This window comes from Prionailurus viverrinus, chromosome A3 (assembly GCF_022837055.1).
Source record: "Prionailurus viverrinus isolate Anna chromosome A3, UM_Priviv_1.0, whole genome shotgun sequence".
Lineage (NCBI taxonomy): Eukaryota > Metazoa > Chordata > Mammalia > Carnivora > Felidae > Prionailurus > Prionailurus viverrinus.
In genome coordinates, this window is record NC_062563.1 from 25,015,590 (window position 1) to 25,031,358 (window position 15,769).

The 15,769-nt window shown below is 36.7% G+C and overlaps 1 protein-coding gene and 1 non-coding gene across 2 annotated transcripts in view; one reads left to right on the forward strand and one right to left on the reverse strand.

The window, feature by feature from the left end:
- ASIP (agouti signaling protein) overlaps positions 1-15,769 on the reverse strand; it is a 161,679-nt gene that overhangs the window by 116,997 nt on the left and 28,913 nt on the right. The window lies entirely within an intron of this gene.
- On the forward strand, positions 5,142-5,245 carry LOC125163202 (U6 spliceosomal RNA). Its single transcript, XR_007151347.1, has one exon. It is a non-coding gene; the product is annotated as a U6 spliceosomal RNA (small nuclear RNA).

The following is a 15,769-nucleotide window of genomic DNA, read 5'->3' on the forward strand; positions in this document are numbered from 1 at the left end:
TTTCAAGTGTTCTGACTTCAATACAGCTGTATTTGAGGGACAAGGGAAATCCCAGTCCCCCTACTTCTCACCATCCTAACTCCCCTCCGTATGTTGGTTTTGTATCCTGCAACCTTACTGAATTCATTTATCAGTTGTAGTTTTTTGGTGGAGTCTTTAGGGTTTTCTATATATAGTATCATGTCGTCTGCAAAGAGTAAAAGTTTTACTTCTTTCTTACCAATAGATGCCTTTTATTCCTTCTTGTCTGATTGCTGTGGTTGGGATTTCCAGTACTATGTTAAATAATAGTGGTGAGAGTGGACTTCCTTGTCTTGTTCCTGACCTTAGGGGAAATGCTCTCAGCTTTTCACCACTGAGAATGATGATAGCTGTGGGTTTTCATGTAAAGCCTTTATTTTGTTGAGGTATGTTCCCTGTAAACCTTTTTTGTTAAGGCTTTTAATCATAAATGGATGTGGTACTTTGTCAAATGCTTTTTCTGCATCTATTGAAATGATCATATGATTTTTATCCCTTTTTGTATTGATGTGATGTATCACATTGGTTGACTTGCAAATATTGAACACCTTTGCATCCCAAGGATAAATCCCACTTGATCATGGTGAATGATTTTTTTTTTAATTTTTTTTAATGTTTATTTATTTTTTGAGAGAGACAGAGACAGAATGCGAGTGGGTTAGGGGCAGAGAGAGAGAAGGAGACACAGAATCTGAAGCAGGCTCCAGGCTCTGAGCTGTCAGCACAGAGCTCGATGTGGGGCTCAAACTCACGAGCTGTGAGATCATAACCTGAGCCGAAGTTGGATACTCAACCAACTGAGCCACCCAGGTACCCCAATGGTTTTTTAATATATTGTTGGATTTGGTTTGCTAATATTTTGTTAAAGATTTTTAGATCTATGTTCATCAGAGATATTGGCCTGTAGTTCTCTTTTTTTGTAGCATCTTTATCTGATTTGGGGATCAGTGTAATTTTGGCTTCATAGAACAAATTAGGAAGCTTTCCTTCCTCTTCTATTTTTTGGAATAGTTTGAGAAGAATAGCTACTAACTCTTCTTTAAATGTTTGGTAGAATTCACCTGTCAAGCCTCTAGCCTTGGACTTTTGCTTGCTGGGAGTTTTTTTGATTACTGAATAAATTTCATTGCTGGCAATCAGACTGTTCAAATTTTCTATTTCTTCCTGATTCAGTTTTGGGAGGTTATATGTTTCTAGAAATGTATTCATGTCTTCTAGGTTGTCCAGTTTTCTGGCATATAATATTTCATAGTATTCTCTTATAATCTTTTGTATTTCTGTGGTATCAGTTGTTATTTCTCCTCTTTCATTTCTGATTTTATTTTTTTGAGTCCTCTTTTTTAAAAGTCTGGCTACAGGTTTATTGATTTTGTTGATCTTTTCTAACAACCAACTCCTGGTTTCATTGATCTGTTCTTTTTTTGTTTGTTTCTATTTTGCTTATTTCTGCTCTAATCTTCACTATTTCCTTCCTTCTATTAGTTTTGGGTTTTGTTTTTTGTTCTTTTTTCTAGTTCTGTTAGATGTAAGGTTAAATTGTCTATTTGGGATTTTTCTTGCTTCTTGAGGTATGCCTGTATTGCTATAAACTTCCCTCTTAGAACAGCATTTGCTGCATCCCCCAAATTTTGAACCATTGTGTTTTCATTTTCATGAAACATTTTCATTTGTCTCCATGTATTATTTTATTTCATCTTTGATTTCTTGGTTGACTCATTCATTGTTTAGAAGCATGTAATTTAACCTCCATGTGTTCATGTGCTTTCCAGTTTTTTCTTGTGGTTAATTCTAGTTCCATAGAATTGTGGTCAGAAAAGATGTATGGTATAACTTCCATATTTTTGAATCTGATCAGAGTCGATTTGTGGCCTAATATGTGATCTATTCTGGAGAATGTTTCACATGCACTAGAAAACAATGTGTATTTAGCTGTTTTAGGATGGAATGTTCTGAATATATCTGTTAGGTCCATCTGGTCCAATGTGTCATTCAAAGCCACTATTTCCTTGTTGATCTCCTGTTTGGATGATCTGTCCATTGATGTAAGTGGGGTGTTAAATTCCCCTACTATTATTGTATTACTATTGATTAGTTCCTTTATGTTTGGTGTTAACTGATTTATATATTTGGAAGCCCACATGTTAGTGCACAAATATTTGCAATTGTTATATCTTCTTATTGCATTGTACCAGTTATGATTATATAGTGTCCTTCTTTGTCTCTTGTTACAGACTTGGTTTTAAAGTCTATTCTTGCTATATAAGTATTGCTACTCTGGCTTTCTTTTCACTCCCATTTGCATGACAATGTCTCTCCATCCCTTCACTTTCAATCGGCCGTTGTCTTTAGGTCTGAAATTAGTCTCTTGTAGGCAGCCTATAGTCTTATTTTCTTATCCATTCCATTACTCTATGTCTTTTGATTGGAGCATTTAATTAATTTACATTCAAAGTAATTCTTGATATGTGTGTATTTATTGGCATTTTTTAAACTTGTTTTATGGTTGTTTTTGTAGTTCCTCTCTGTTCCTTTCTTCTGTTGCTCTCTTCTCTCATGATTAGTTGGCTTTATTTAGGGAAATACTTGGATTCCTTATTCTTTATTTTTTTACATACCTATTACTGTTTTTTGATTTGTGGTTATTATATGGTTTATATATAACATCTCCTGCATATAGCAGTCTATATTAAGCTGATAGTCACTTAATTTTGAACTCATTCTTTACTCCTCTCTCTCCATGTTTCAGATATTTGATATCATAGTTTACATCCTTTTATTTTGTGCTTCTCTTGACTGATTCTTACAGGTATACTTTTTTTTTTGACTGATTCTTACAGATATACTTTTTTTTCCTTTTATGCTTCCTATTTTCCTTACTCTTCCTTATGGTTTTTGTTTTCCATTTACAAAGTCCCCCATATCATTCTTGTAGGGCTGGTTTAGTGGTCATGAATTCTTCTAACTTTTGTTTGTATGGAAAATTCTTTATCTCTCCTTCCATTCTGAATGATAGCCTTGCTAGATACAGTATTATTGGTTGCAAATTTTCCCTTTACAGCACTTTGAATACATTGTGCCATTCTCTTCTGGACTGCAAAGTTTCCGCTAAAAAATCAGCAGATAGCCTTATGGGGTTTCCTTGGTATATAGTTGTCTCCTTTTCTCTTGCAACCTTTAAAATTCTTTTTTTATCACTATTTTTTGCTGTTTTAATTACTATGTGTCTTGGTGTGGACCTTTTTGGGTTGAATTTGGTGGAGGATTTTTATGCCTCTTGAATCTGGATCTCCATTTCCCTCCTCAGATTCAGGACACTTTCAGTTATTATTTCTTGAAATACATTTGCTGCCCCAATTTCTCTTCTCCTGGGATCCCTATAATGCAAATGTCATTATGCTTGATAGAGTCACTGAAATCTCTAAGTCTATTCTCATTATGCAGTATTTGTTTGTCTCTCACCTGTTCAGTTTGACTGATTTATATTATTCTATCCTTCAGGTCACTTATATATTCCTCTGCTTCCTGTAACCTACTAGTTACCCCATCTAGTGTACTTTTAATTTCATTTATTGAGTTCTTCATCTCTGGTATGTTATTTTTTTCTATCTCTTTGTCAAGGGTCTCACTTATGTCCTCCACTCTTTTCTGAAGTCTAGTGAGTATCTTTATGATCATCACTTTAAGTTCTTTATCAGGCATATTATATATTTCTATTTTGCTTAGATTTCCTGTTGTGATTTTGTCCTGTACTTTTTGTCTTCTGTCTCCTCATTTTGTCTACCTCTCTGTGTCTGTTTCTATGTATTAGGCAAGTCAGCCATATCATTTGCTCTTGAAAGTAGTGGCTTTATGTGGAAGAGGTCCTGTAGTATCCTACAGTGCAGTGTCTCCTGTTCACCAGAACCTCACACTTCAGGGGAATCTCCTATGTGTGTTGCTTGCATTCTGCTGTTGTGTCTGAGTTGCTTTTTCTTTCAGTTCAGATGTCTGTACTGACTCTCTGCCTGTTGTGGCCTGTGCTTGCTCTCTGTGGTGTAAGTAAGAACCCAGGAATCCATCTCTGAGGCACTTTAGGGCTCTGGGGTAGTGTGGGGGTGTTAGCAAAATTTGCGCTGAGCCAACAGTTCTAGGCCAGAGCTCCTGAAGCACAGTGGCTATGGTGGCCAGGGGCACATGACATCTATGTGTGTGTGGGTGGACAGGGTTCATTCATATTAAAATTTGCACTTAGCCCAGGGCAGTGGCCAGCAGTCTTGGAGTGGGGCAAGTTCTCAGAACACTGGGTCAGGCACACTGTTATCAGGTATTCTATTCTATTCTATTCTATTCTATTCTATGAGAGAGAAAGAGAGAGAGAGCAGGTAAGAGAAGCAGAGGGAGAAAGACAGAATCCCAAGCAAGCTCCACACAGTGCGGAGCCCAATGCGGGGCTCCATGCCACAACCATGAGATCATGAACTCAGCTGAAATCCTCAGACACTCAATCAACCGAGCCACCCAGACACCCCTAGCCAATCATCTTTTATGAACATCTAGGTTGTTTCCACTTTTTCAGAATTATAAATGACAATGTGTAAACTTCCATATTTATGTATTATTGTGGACTTATCTGATTACTTGATTGAAATAAAGAAGTAGAATTGATGGGTCAAAATGTATACCATTTAAAATTTGATAAGTTATTGCCAAATTGCCTTCTACAAAAGTTGAATCAGTTTACCTTCCCATTAACACTTGAGCTGTGCAGTGTTGGTGGTATAGTGGTGAGCATAGCTGCCTTCCATTAACACTTGAATCAGATTAAGGCAACAAATTGGTCCTAGATTGAGGTATTTCACAAGAGCAAATAATAAATCTCTCCAGAGAGGATAATCTCAACTTAGATCACACAAATTCACACATATAAGTAAAGCCCTGCCAAAGACGAGCTCTTAAAAATTACAAAATGCACAATGAAATATTCCACAATAAGCAAGAGTCAGCCTATGAGCTCATCAACAGACACCATAAAGAGAGTGAAAAGGCAAGCCACAGATGGGAAAAAAATAATTACAAAACATATATCTGTTAAAGGACTTGTATCCAGAATATATGGTAAAATAAAAAACAAAGGGAGACCAGTGCTCACTTTGGCAGCACATATACTAAAATTGGAACAATACAGAGATTAGCATGGCCCCTGCACAAGGATGACACGCAAATTCATGAAGTGTTCCATGTTTTCTTAAAGACTTTTAATGAAAATAGCAAATGGTCAAAAAATAATGATAATTTGAAACATCCTATTTTGAGGATAACTTGGTTTTATGGATGCTGAAATATTAGGTGAAATACAGCAATTAAATCTTTTTTTTAAATTAAAAAACCCAAAAAACGAAAAACAAAACAAAACAAAACAAAAACAAAGGGAGATCAGCCTTTAAAAATTCTCTGAGAAGACAAAATCAGTTTAGTCATATATAAAGCTTAATTTAGCTTATTTTATAAGATTAACTTGACCTGGGTCATTTCTTGGTATGCCTCGGAAAATCATAAGCAAAACTTTAACTGTTTCCCAAGTTTGATATGAGGTAATTACTAACCAATTCTCTACTATTTAAAAAAATTCTAGTATTATAACCAGTTACTGTGAAGAATAAATAGTCACTGCTTTCTCATTACATAAACTACTTTATATACCCCTGAGACTCATTCCATGCTTTGGTTTCAGTGCTCCCAGTTTGCAAACTGTCTTTTTAGTGTGTGCATGATAAATTTTTACTATTTACTGCTTTGGTGATTCATTGGTTTTACTGAACTTTTGATAGTATAAAGAATTCTTACTAATCTATAAAGACAAGAGACAACAACCTAATTTAAAAACTGAGCAAAAAAAGTCTGAAAATGTCACAAAAGATATCCAAATGGCCAACATATATATATATATATGAAAAGATGCTCAACATTATTACTCATCTAGGTAATGTAAATAAGAACTAAAACGAGATACCACTACATGTTTGCCAGATTGGCTACAATTAAAAGGCTGATAATACCAATTGTTGATGAATACATGGAATCACTGAAATGCTTGTACATTATGAATGGGAGTCCAAAATTATACAGCCAGTTTAGAAAACTGATTGGAGTTTCTTTTCTTCTCTTTTCTTTTTAATTTTAGAGAAAGAGAGAGAGTGGGGGCAGGGAGAGGGCAGAGAGAGAGAGAGAGAGAGAGAGAGGGAATGAGAATCTCAAGCAGGCTCCATGCATGGAGCTCCAGCATGGAGCCTGATGTGGGACTTGATCCCACAAACCTGGGACCATGACCTGAGCCGAAATCAAGAGTCAGACACTCAACCAACTGAGCCACCCAGGTACTTCCTGATTGGAGTTTCTAATGAAATTAAACATTTTTTCAAAATTGATGTAGGAAATAAAAACCTTAGATGTAGGAAGCATAAAGGATACTAAGCATATTAATAAACCTAAATCCATACCTAGATAGATTACAGTGAAATTATCAAAACCTAAGGGAATATGTTAACACAACCAGAGAAGGTCTAGAAACAATGACCTACCCAGTAGTAATTAGAATCTCTAATGCCCAGGGGAGCCTGGGTGGCTCAGTCAGTTGAGTGTTGGACCCTTGATTTCAGCTTAGGTCATGATCTCATGGTTTGTGGGTTAAAGCTGTGCATTGGTTTCCACACTGACAGTATAGAGCCTGCTTGGTATTCTCTCTCTCTCCCTCTCTCTCTCCCTCTCTCTCCTTCTCTCTCAAAATAAAATAAAATAAAATAAAATAAAATAAAATATAAAATATAAAATATAAAATATATAAAATAAAATATAAAAAATAAAATAAAATATGATTGGCTAAGAGTTTGAGTTTTTTTGTTTGTTCATTTGTTTTGTTTTTAAATTCCACATATAAGTGAAATCACATGTTAGTTGTCTAGTTAGTTGACTTATTTCACTTAGCATAATACCCTCTACATCCACCCAAATTATCACAAATGGCAAATCTCACTCATTTTACAGCTGAGTAATATTCCATTATGTATACATACCACATCTTCCTTATCCATTCATTTATCACTGGACACTTAGGTTGCTTCCATATCTTGACTATTGTAAATAATGCTGCAATAAACATGTGGGGTGCACACATCTTTTTGAATTAGTATTTTTGGTTTATTTGGGTAAATATCCAATAGTGTAATTACTGAATCACGTGGTATTTCTATTTTTAATTTTTTGAGGAATTTCCATACTGTTTTCCATTGTGATTACACCAATTCACATTCCCACCAACAATGCACAAAGGCTCCCTTTTCTCCACATCCTTGCCAACATTTGTTATTTCTTGTATTTTTGACATTAGCTTTCTGACTAGGGTGAGGTGATATCTCACGGTGGTTTTGATATGTACTTTCCTGATGATTAGTGATGTTGAGCATCTTTTCATCTGTCTGTTGGCTATCAGTATGTCTTCTTTGGAAAAATGTCTAGTCAGGTCCTCTGCCATTTTTAAATCAGGTTGTTTGGAGCTTTTTGGTGTTGAGAACAAACTGGTGGTTAGCCAGAGGGGATGTAGATGGGATGATGGGAAAAATAGGTGAATGGGAATAAGAGGTACAAACATCTAGTTATAAAATAAGTAAGCACAGAGATGAAAAGTACATCATAGGGAATATAGTCGATAGCACTGTAATAATTTTGTATAGTGACTACACTTCTCCTGGTGAGCATGAGTAATATGTAGAATTGTTGAATCAATATGTTGTACACCTGAAACGAATATAACACTGTATGTTAATTACACTTCAATTTTAAAAATCTCAGAATTGAACTGAAAGTTGTAGTGAATGCTAAATTAAGTTAAAATGAGAGTAAGTGAAATGAAATATAAAATATGATTTAAAATTATCCTTGCAAACTAAATATGTACTTTTAATTAAATGTTTTCTGTTAAGATTTAAAAAAAAAGATTGGTTAAATAAATTACAATATATCTACACAATGATATACAGAATGGCCACAGAATCCAGAAACACAGATTTATTAAAAATCAAACATTTATCCCCTTCTTGTGTACCCACTTCTTCTGGTGTACAACAAAGGGACAGGCTTATTTGGTGAAACCAGTGCCACAATCAACTGAGGCAATGCACTTCAGATGCATATGCAGGGATTGAGGGAAATACTGCATTTATGCATCATGTTCATTGCAATTTGCACAGCTCATTGAACTCTACATTGCTAATGAAGGACAACACACCAAACATATCATATTGATTTGATATTATAATGCCATATCAATAAATCAATTGTTATGGGTATTTGCCTATTTTTCCAGAGTTTTATAGTTCTTCCTTATAATAAGAAGAAAGATTTATTAGTACTGGCAAAAAAAGACCACAATTTATTAATGGAAAAAATTATAGAATAGAATGCATTGTATAATGCCAGCTTTGTAAAAACATGTGTGTGTGTATTTGTATATGCATAGTAAAAATTCTGGAGGGCTTTCATATTTTATTTCCATATTGTTTCATTTTATGGGCCTTTATTTCCTTTATGACCAGAAAACCAATATAAATTTCCATTATGAAAAACTTGAACAAACAATAGTCGAAGCCGTGCTTGGGGTTAAAAGACAGTTGTCAATGTCTATAAACTGACCAATGCCTTCCTCGTTCCAAGCCGTCTCTGTGTGAATGCTGGGACTGAGGCAGAAGGGAAAGAGGTGTTTAGTGAAAAATCCAGAAAGTGAGGATGAAGGACTCCAGGTATTGAGAAAGGGAAAGAGAGGGGGTACCTCTATTTGTAAAATTGAGTAGTAGAGTCAGGATATAAAGAGCTTAGATCTACCTGGAGGGAAGGAAAGTTTACCAGGGTACTGGATCCTGTTTTTTCCACATTTCTCTCTGACCTCTAATTTAATCCCAAAAAAGGGTGGAGGAGATGCTGGTGGCATGAATTCTTTATCCTCCTTTCACTTTTTAGATCAAGACTCATGGGGCGCCTGGGTGGTTCAGTCGGTTAAGCGGCCGACTTCAGCTCAGGTCACGATCTTGTGCTCTAAGAGTTCAAGCCCCATGTGAGGCTCTGTGCTGACAGCTCAGAGCCTGGAGTCTGCTTCTGCTTCAGATTCTATGTCTTTCCCTCTCTCTGCCCCTCCCATGCTCATGCTCTGTCTCTGTCTCTCAATAACAAATAAAAAAATTAAAAAAAAATTTTTTTTAATTTAGATCCAGACTCAGGACCAAATAAGTATTAATTAGTGAGAGGAATAAGAGAGCAGGGTACTTCTGCAGGACCTATCCAGCGATCATCTTAACTATGGCTGTATAGTTTTCAAGGTTCTCATCCTAGAATCAGGTCTGTAGGAACATTTTCAACCCATCTCACTGGGAATACATGAGGTTTACTATCCTTAGGTTACTCTTTTTTTTTTTAATTAATGTTTATTATTTATTTTTGAGAGAGAGAGAGACAGAGTGTGAGAGGGGGAAGAGGCAGAGAGAGAGGGAGACACAAAATCTGAAGCAGGTTCCAGGCTGAGCTGTCAGCACAGAGCCTGATATGGGGCTTGAACCCACAAACCATGAGCTCATGATCTAAGCCAAAGTCAGCCACTTAATCGACTGAGCCACCCAGGCGACCCCCTAGATTACTCCTTGCACAACAGTTAGGTTTTATTACTGTAATTCTTACCAGATGCCATTTGCAGTTTGAGAGCTTGGGGTTTTGTTTTTTGTTCGTTTGTTTTTTAAATAATTGCCTATCTTTCTAACTTCTCTCTATATCTTCCTGAGCAACTTCTCCAGTGTTTCTGGTCCTCTTCTTGTCAGCCACAAATGTAGTCAATATGAGGTCCACTATTTATATAAAGATATAATTTCTATAACAACATGATTAATTATTTCTATATATCTCCATATCTCATATAAAGAGATTTAAGATTATCGATACATTCAGTTAATACAGAAGACTGCAATCACATTATAGATCCAATTATGTATTGAAAGGGCCTGGTATGTTGTAGGCCCATACTGAAGTTAGCTTCCTTCCAAAGAGAGAAATAAATATGTATTGCCAACTTTAAAAGGAAACATGCAATCTTGATATAACCAAAGATTTCTGAAGACACGGAAACATTAATAAAAGAAAAAATTGATAACTTGGACTTTATAAAAAGATAAGACTTTCTGCTTTTCAAAACATACTCTTAAGAAAGTGAAAAGGCAAGCCAGAGACGGGAAGAAAATATCTGCCACACATATATCGCACAAAGGACTTATATCTGGAACACATTACAAAAACTCTTACACCTCAAGAAGATGGGCAAAAAAACTGAACAGATATTTTACAGCATAAGATACATGAATGCCTAAAAGAACATAAGAAAAGATACTCAACTCTACTAGTCAACAGGAAATTGTAAATTAAAACCACCATGAGATATCATTTCACGCTCACTAGAATATGTAAAACTAAAACAATGCAATACCATACAAATGGCCAGAATGCCAGTAAGTCAATCTGGGCAATAATAACACTGTAAGAAAACCATTGGTATGAAAGATGAGGAAAAGGTAATGGTCTAGTCCTGGAGACTAGGTTTGAATGATAAGAGTAAACTGGTTGGTTTGGGACTAAAGAGGGATCAAAAGCAGGGAAAACAATGGAATTTGACAACCCTAAAACTCAAGGAATTAGAAGGGGGTAGGGAGTAGGAAGAGGGTATCAGATCCCAGACTTAAAATACCCCTTTATTTGCTGATTATAGACCTGACCTGCACAATAGAATAGGGAAAAGAGAGTAAATATGCAGAGGTTATATGATTTATTCCTTGTTTCAGATATTTGTCTAATGAACGGGTAGAGGATTGGATTTAAATATTTTAGCTATTATGGGGCGCCTGGGTGGCGCAGTCGGTTAAGCGTCCGACTTCAGCCAGGTCACGATCTCGCAGTCCGTGAGTTCGAGCCCCGCGTCGGGCTCTGGGCTGATGGCTCAGAGCCTGGAGCCTGTTTCCGATTCTGTGTCTCCCTCTCTCTCTGCCCCTTGCCCGTTCATGCTCTGTCTCTCTCTGTCCCAAAAATAAATAAACGTTGAAAAAAAATTTTTTTAATAAAAAAATAAATATATATTTTAGCTATTGTGGTAAGTATCATTGTTCACCAAATATTCCAGTTTCTCTTCCTACTATATATATCCCTCTTTGCAGGATTATACATTCTGCCCCATTGAATTCAGGTGGCCACATGTATTAGTTATCTACTGCTGTGTGACAAATTACTCCGAAACTTAGCAATTAAAAAAAATAAATATTTAATATCTATTTCACAGTTTCGGTGAGTCAAGAATTTGGGAGTGGGAGTAGCTTAGCTAGTTATTTCTGGCTTAGGGTCTCTCATGCGGTTATAGTCAAGATGTTTTCTAGGGCTGCAGACATTTGAAAACTTGACTGGAGTAGGAAGATCCTCTTCCAAGAGGGCTCATTTATATGGATGTTGGCAGGATATTTCTGATCCTCAGTGACTACTGGTGAAGGGCCTAAGGTCCTCACCATATGGGTCTAATCATTGGGTTATTTTAGTGTCCTCGTGACATGGGCAGTTGGCTTCCTCAAGACTGAGTAAACTAAAAGAGAGATCAAGGAAGAAGTTGCAATGCCTTTTATGACCCTGTCTTGGAAGTCACACATCATCACTTCTGCCATCATGTATTTGTTAGAACCAAGTGACTAAGTCCAACACTCAAAGGGAGAGAAATTAGGCTCTACTTTCTGAAGGAAGGAATTTCAAAAAATTTGTGGACATACTTTGAAAACCACCACACCTGCTGATTTTGCCTTTGCTGAATATACCAGGTCACTTTTTCTACTACTCTGTCTTTATATATTAAGCAAGAGCTGAAACACAAGAGAGAACACAATGCTCAGTATTCCCACTGACCCAACACAATTATGACCTTGAGAGTTGGTTTCACTTCTTGCATTCTCTGAATTTCTATTTTTACAAAAGCATTAGATCATAGATTTATTTATTGATGTTAGATAAGATACAGCCATATGAAGATGATATAAATCGAAATACATATGTTCAATCATAGAGTGGTCTTTTAGGTCCATAAAATTAGGATTTATCTAGTAACATCCCAGGCACAGCACAAAGTACTATACATAAACCATATTATACAAACTTCAAATGTCTCTAATAGATATACATATGCATATTAATATGGCTGGTCTGATTCATTTTTGGTTACTATTTGCATAGAATGAGTCTTTTCATCTTTTCACTATATTCAAGTCTAACATGGGTCTCTCATGGAAAGAATATAGATGAATCATTTTTAAAATCAATTCTACCAGTCTCCACCTTCTTATTGGAGTATTTAGTTCATGTACACTTAAATAGTTACTGACCAATCCCTATCAAATAACGCCAGCATTCTTCACAGAGCTAGAACAAACAATCCTAAAATTTGTATGGAACCACAAAAGACCCCAAATATCCAAAGCAAACCTGAAAAAGAGAACCAAAGCTGGAGGCATCATAATTCTGGACTTCAAGCTGTATTACAAAGCTGTAATCATCAAGACAGTATGGTACTGGCACAAGAACAGACACATAGATCAATGGAACAGAATAGAGAACCACAAAACGGACCCACAAACATATGGCCAAATAATCTTTGGCAAAGCAAGAAAAGAATATTCAATGGAAAAAAGTCTCTTCAGCAAATGGTATTGGGAAAACTGGACAGTGACATGCAGAAGAATCAACCTGGACCACTTTCTTACACCATACACAAAAATAAACTCAAAACGGATGAAAGACTTAAACGTAAAACAACAAGCCATCAAAATCCTAGAGGAGAAAACAGGCAACAACCTCTTTGACCTCAGCTGCAGCAGCTTCTTGACATGTCTTCAGAGGCAAGGGAAACAAAAGCAAAAATGAACTATTGGGACCTCTAAGATAAAAAGCTTCAGGGCACCTGGGTGCCTCAGTCAGGCTCATGGGTTTGAGCCCCGCATTGCGCTCTGCTGTAGTGGTGCAGAGCCTCCTTGATATTCTCTGTCTCTCTCTCCCTCTACCCCTCCCTCACTCACACTGTCTCTGTCTCTCTAAAAATAAATAAATAAACTTAAAAAAAAAAAGATAAGCTTCTGCACAGAGAAGGAAACAATTAGCAAAACTAAAAGGCAACCTACAGAATGGGAGAAGATATTTGCAAATGACATATCAGATAAAGGGTTAGTATCCAAAATCTATAAGGAACTTATTAAACTCAACACCCAAAAAACAAATAATCCAGTGAAGAAATGGGCAGAATACAGGAATAGACACTGTTCCAAACAAGACATCCAGATGGCTAACAGACACATGAAAAAATGCTCAACATCAAATGTATCATCAGGGAAACACAAATCAAAACCACAATGAGATACCACCTCACACCTGTAAGAATGGCTAAAATTAACAGGCAACAACAGATGTAGGCGAGGAGGCGGAGAAAGAGGAACCCTTTTGCACTGCTGGTGGGAATGCAAACTGGTACAGCTACTCTGGAAAACAGCATGGAGGTTCCTCAAAAAATTAAAGATAGAACTACCCTATGACCCAGCAATTGCACTACTAAGTATTTATTCAAAGGATACAGGTGTGCTGATTCGAAAGGGCACATGCACCCCAATGTTTATAGCAGAGCTATCGACAATAGTCAACATATGGAAAAAGCCCAAATGTCCATCGACTGATGAATGGATAAAGAAAATGTGGTATATATTTACAATGGAGTATTACTCGACAATCAAAAAGAATGAAATGTTACCATTTTCTTTTTTTTAATTTTTTTTTACATTTATTTATTTTTGAGAAACAGAGTGAGACAAAGCATGAGGGGGGGAGGGGCAGAGAGAGAGGGAGACACAGAATCTGAAACAGGCTCCAGGCTCTGAGCAAGCGGCAGCATAGAGCCTGATGCGGGGCTCGAACCCACAAACTATGAGATCATGACCTGAGCCAAAGTCGGATGCTCAACCAACTAAGCCACCCAGGTGCCCCTGTAATGTTACCATTTTCAACAACATGGGTGGAAATAGAATGTATTCTAAATGAAATAAGCCAGTCAGAGAAAGACAAATATCACATGACTTCAATTTAAAACAGATGAACATAAGGGAAGAGAAGCAAAAATAATATAAAAATAGAGAGAGAGAGACAAACCATAAGAGACTCTTAAATACAGAGAACAAACTGAGGGTTGCTAGAGGGGGTTCGGGTGGGGGAAAGGGCTACATGGGCGAGGGGCATTAAGGAGAACCCTTGTTGGAATGAGCACTGGTGTTATATGTAAGTGATGAATCACTAAATAAATAAATAATCACTGATAACTTGTGAGGATAGCATACCACATACAGTTGTCAAATCACTATGTTGTATACCTGAAAAGAACGTAACATTGTGTGTCAACTATACTTCAATTTTTTTTTTTTAATTTTTTTTTTCAACGTTTATTTATTTTTTGGGACAGAGAGAGACAGAGCATGAACGGGGGAGGGGCAGAGAGAAAGGGAGACACAGAATCAGAAACAGGCTCCAGGCTCTGAGCCATCAGCCCAGAGCCTGACGCGGGGCTCGAACTCACGGACCGCGAGATCGTGACCTGGCTGAAGTCGGACGCCCAACTGACTGCGCCACCCAGGCGCCCCTACTTCAATTTTAAAAAGAAATAAAAAATAATAATTACTGATTAAAAAAAAGAAAACCACCATACCATATAATTTTCTCTAATAAAATTGGTGGTGTGTATGAGGTCTAGGTAGAAGCTTTAAGGGCCTGTGAGTGGTTTGCCTGCCTCTTTTTCTTCTTCCATAAGACAGGCAATATCTCAGATAGAAAGCCTGGGTCCTAGAGTAAAGATGATGTATGGGTACCTGGGTGGCTCTAGTAGGTTGAGCATCTGACTTCAGCTCAGTTTGGAATTTCACGATTCGTGGGTTCAAGCCCCATGTCAGGCTTTGTGCTTTTGCCAAGTCTGCGTCAAATTCTCTCTCTGCCCTTCCCCCACCCCAACTTGCATGCTCTCTCTTGCTCTGTCTCTCTCAAAAAAAAAAATGAACGTAAAAAAAATTTTTTTTTAAAGATGATGTAGAACAAAGCTACAGTCAGTTCACAATACTATGAGTGAGAAGTAAACCATTGCTGCTATAAATCATTAAGATTTGGATGTTGTTTGTCATTACAGCCTAACCTAGCCTATTATGATTATTTACAATAATGGTAGGTATTATTATCCTCAATGTACAGAAGCATAGAGCTATCAGGGTGGCCTTTTCCCCACGTTCCACTTCATCTCTCCAAATCTTTAATCTATACAGAAATAGTTTCTTTGGAGCGCAAAATAAACAAACAAAACCTAGCAGATTCAGACAGTTCCAAGATTAGAAGAGATATTATAGATCATTTAATTAAAGTATCTTTTAAGAATCCTGAGTTCAGCATCCTTCCTAATTGTACAGCTTCTGATCAAAACAGCACCTGTAATAAGAACTTATTACCTATTAGTGCAGTCTATTCTATCTTTGTACTATTAAGATTACAGAAAAATTCTTCCTTATATTCAGCTAATCCCGATCCCCTGTAAGTTTTACCCACTGGTCCTGGTCTTGGAGCCTCACAGACTAAATCTAAATCCTTTTCTATTTGATTGGCTTTCAGATAGTTTGAGACAATTCTGCATTATCTT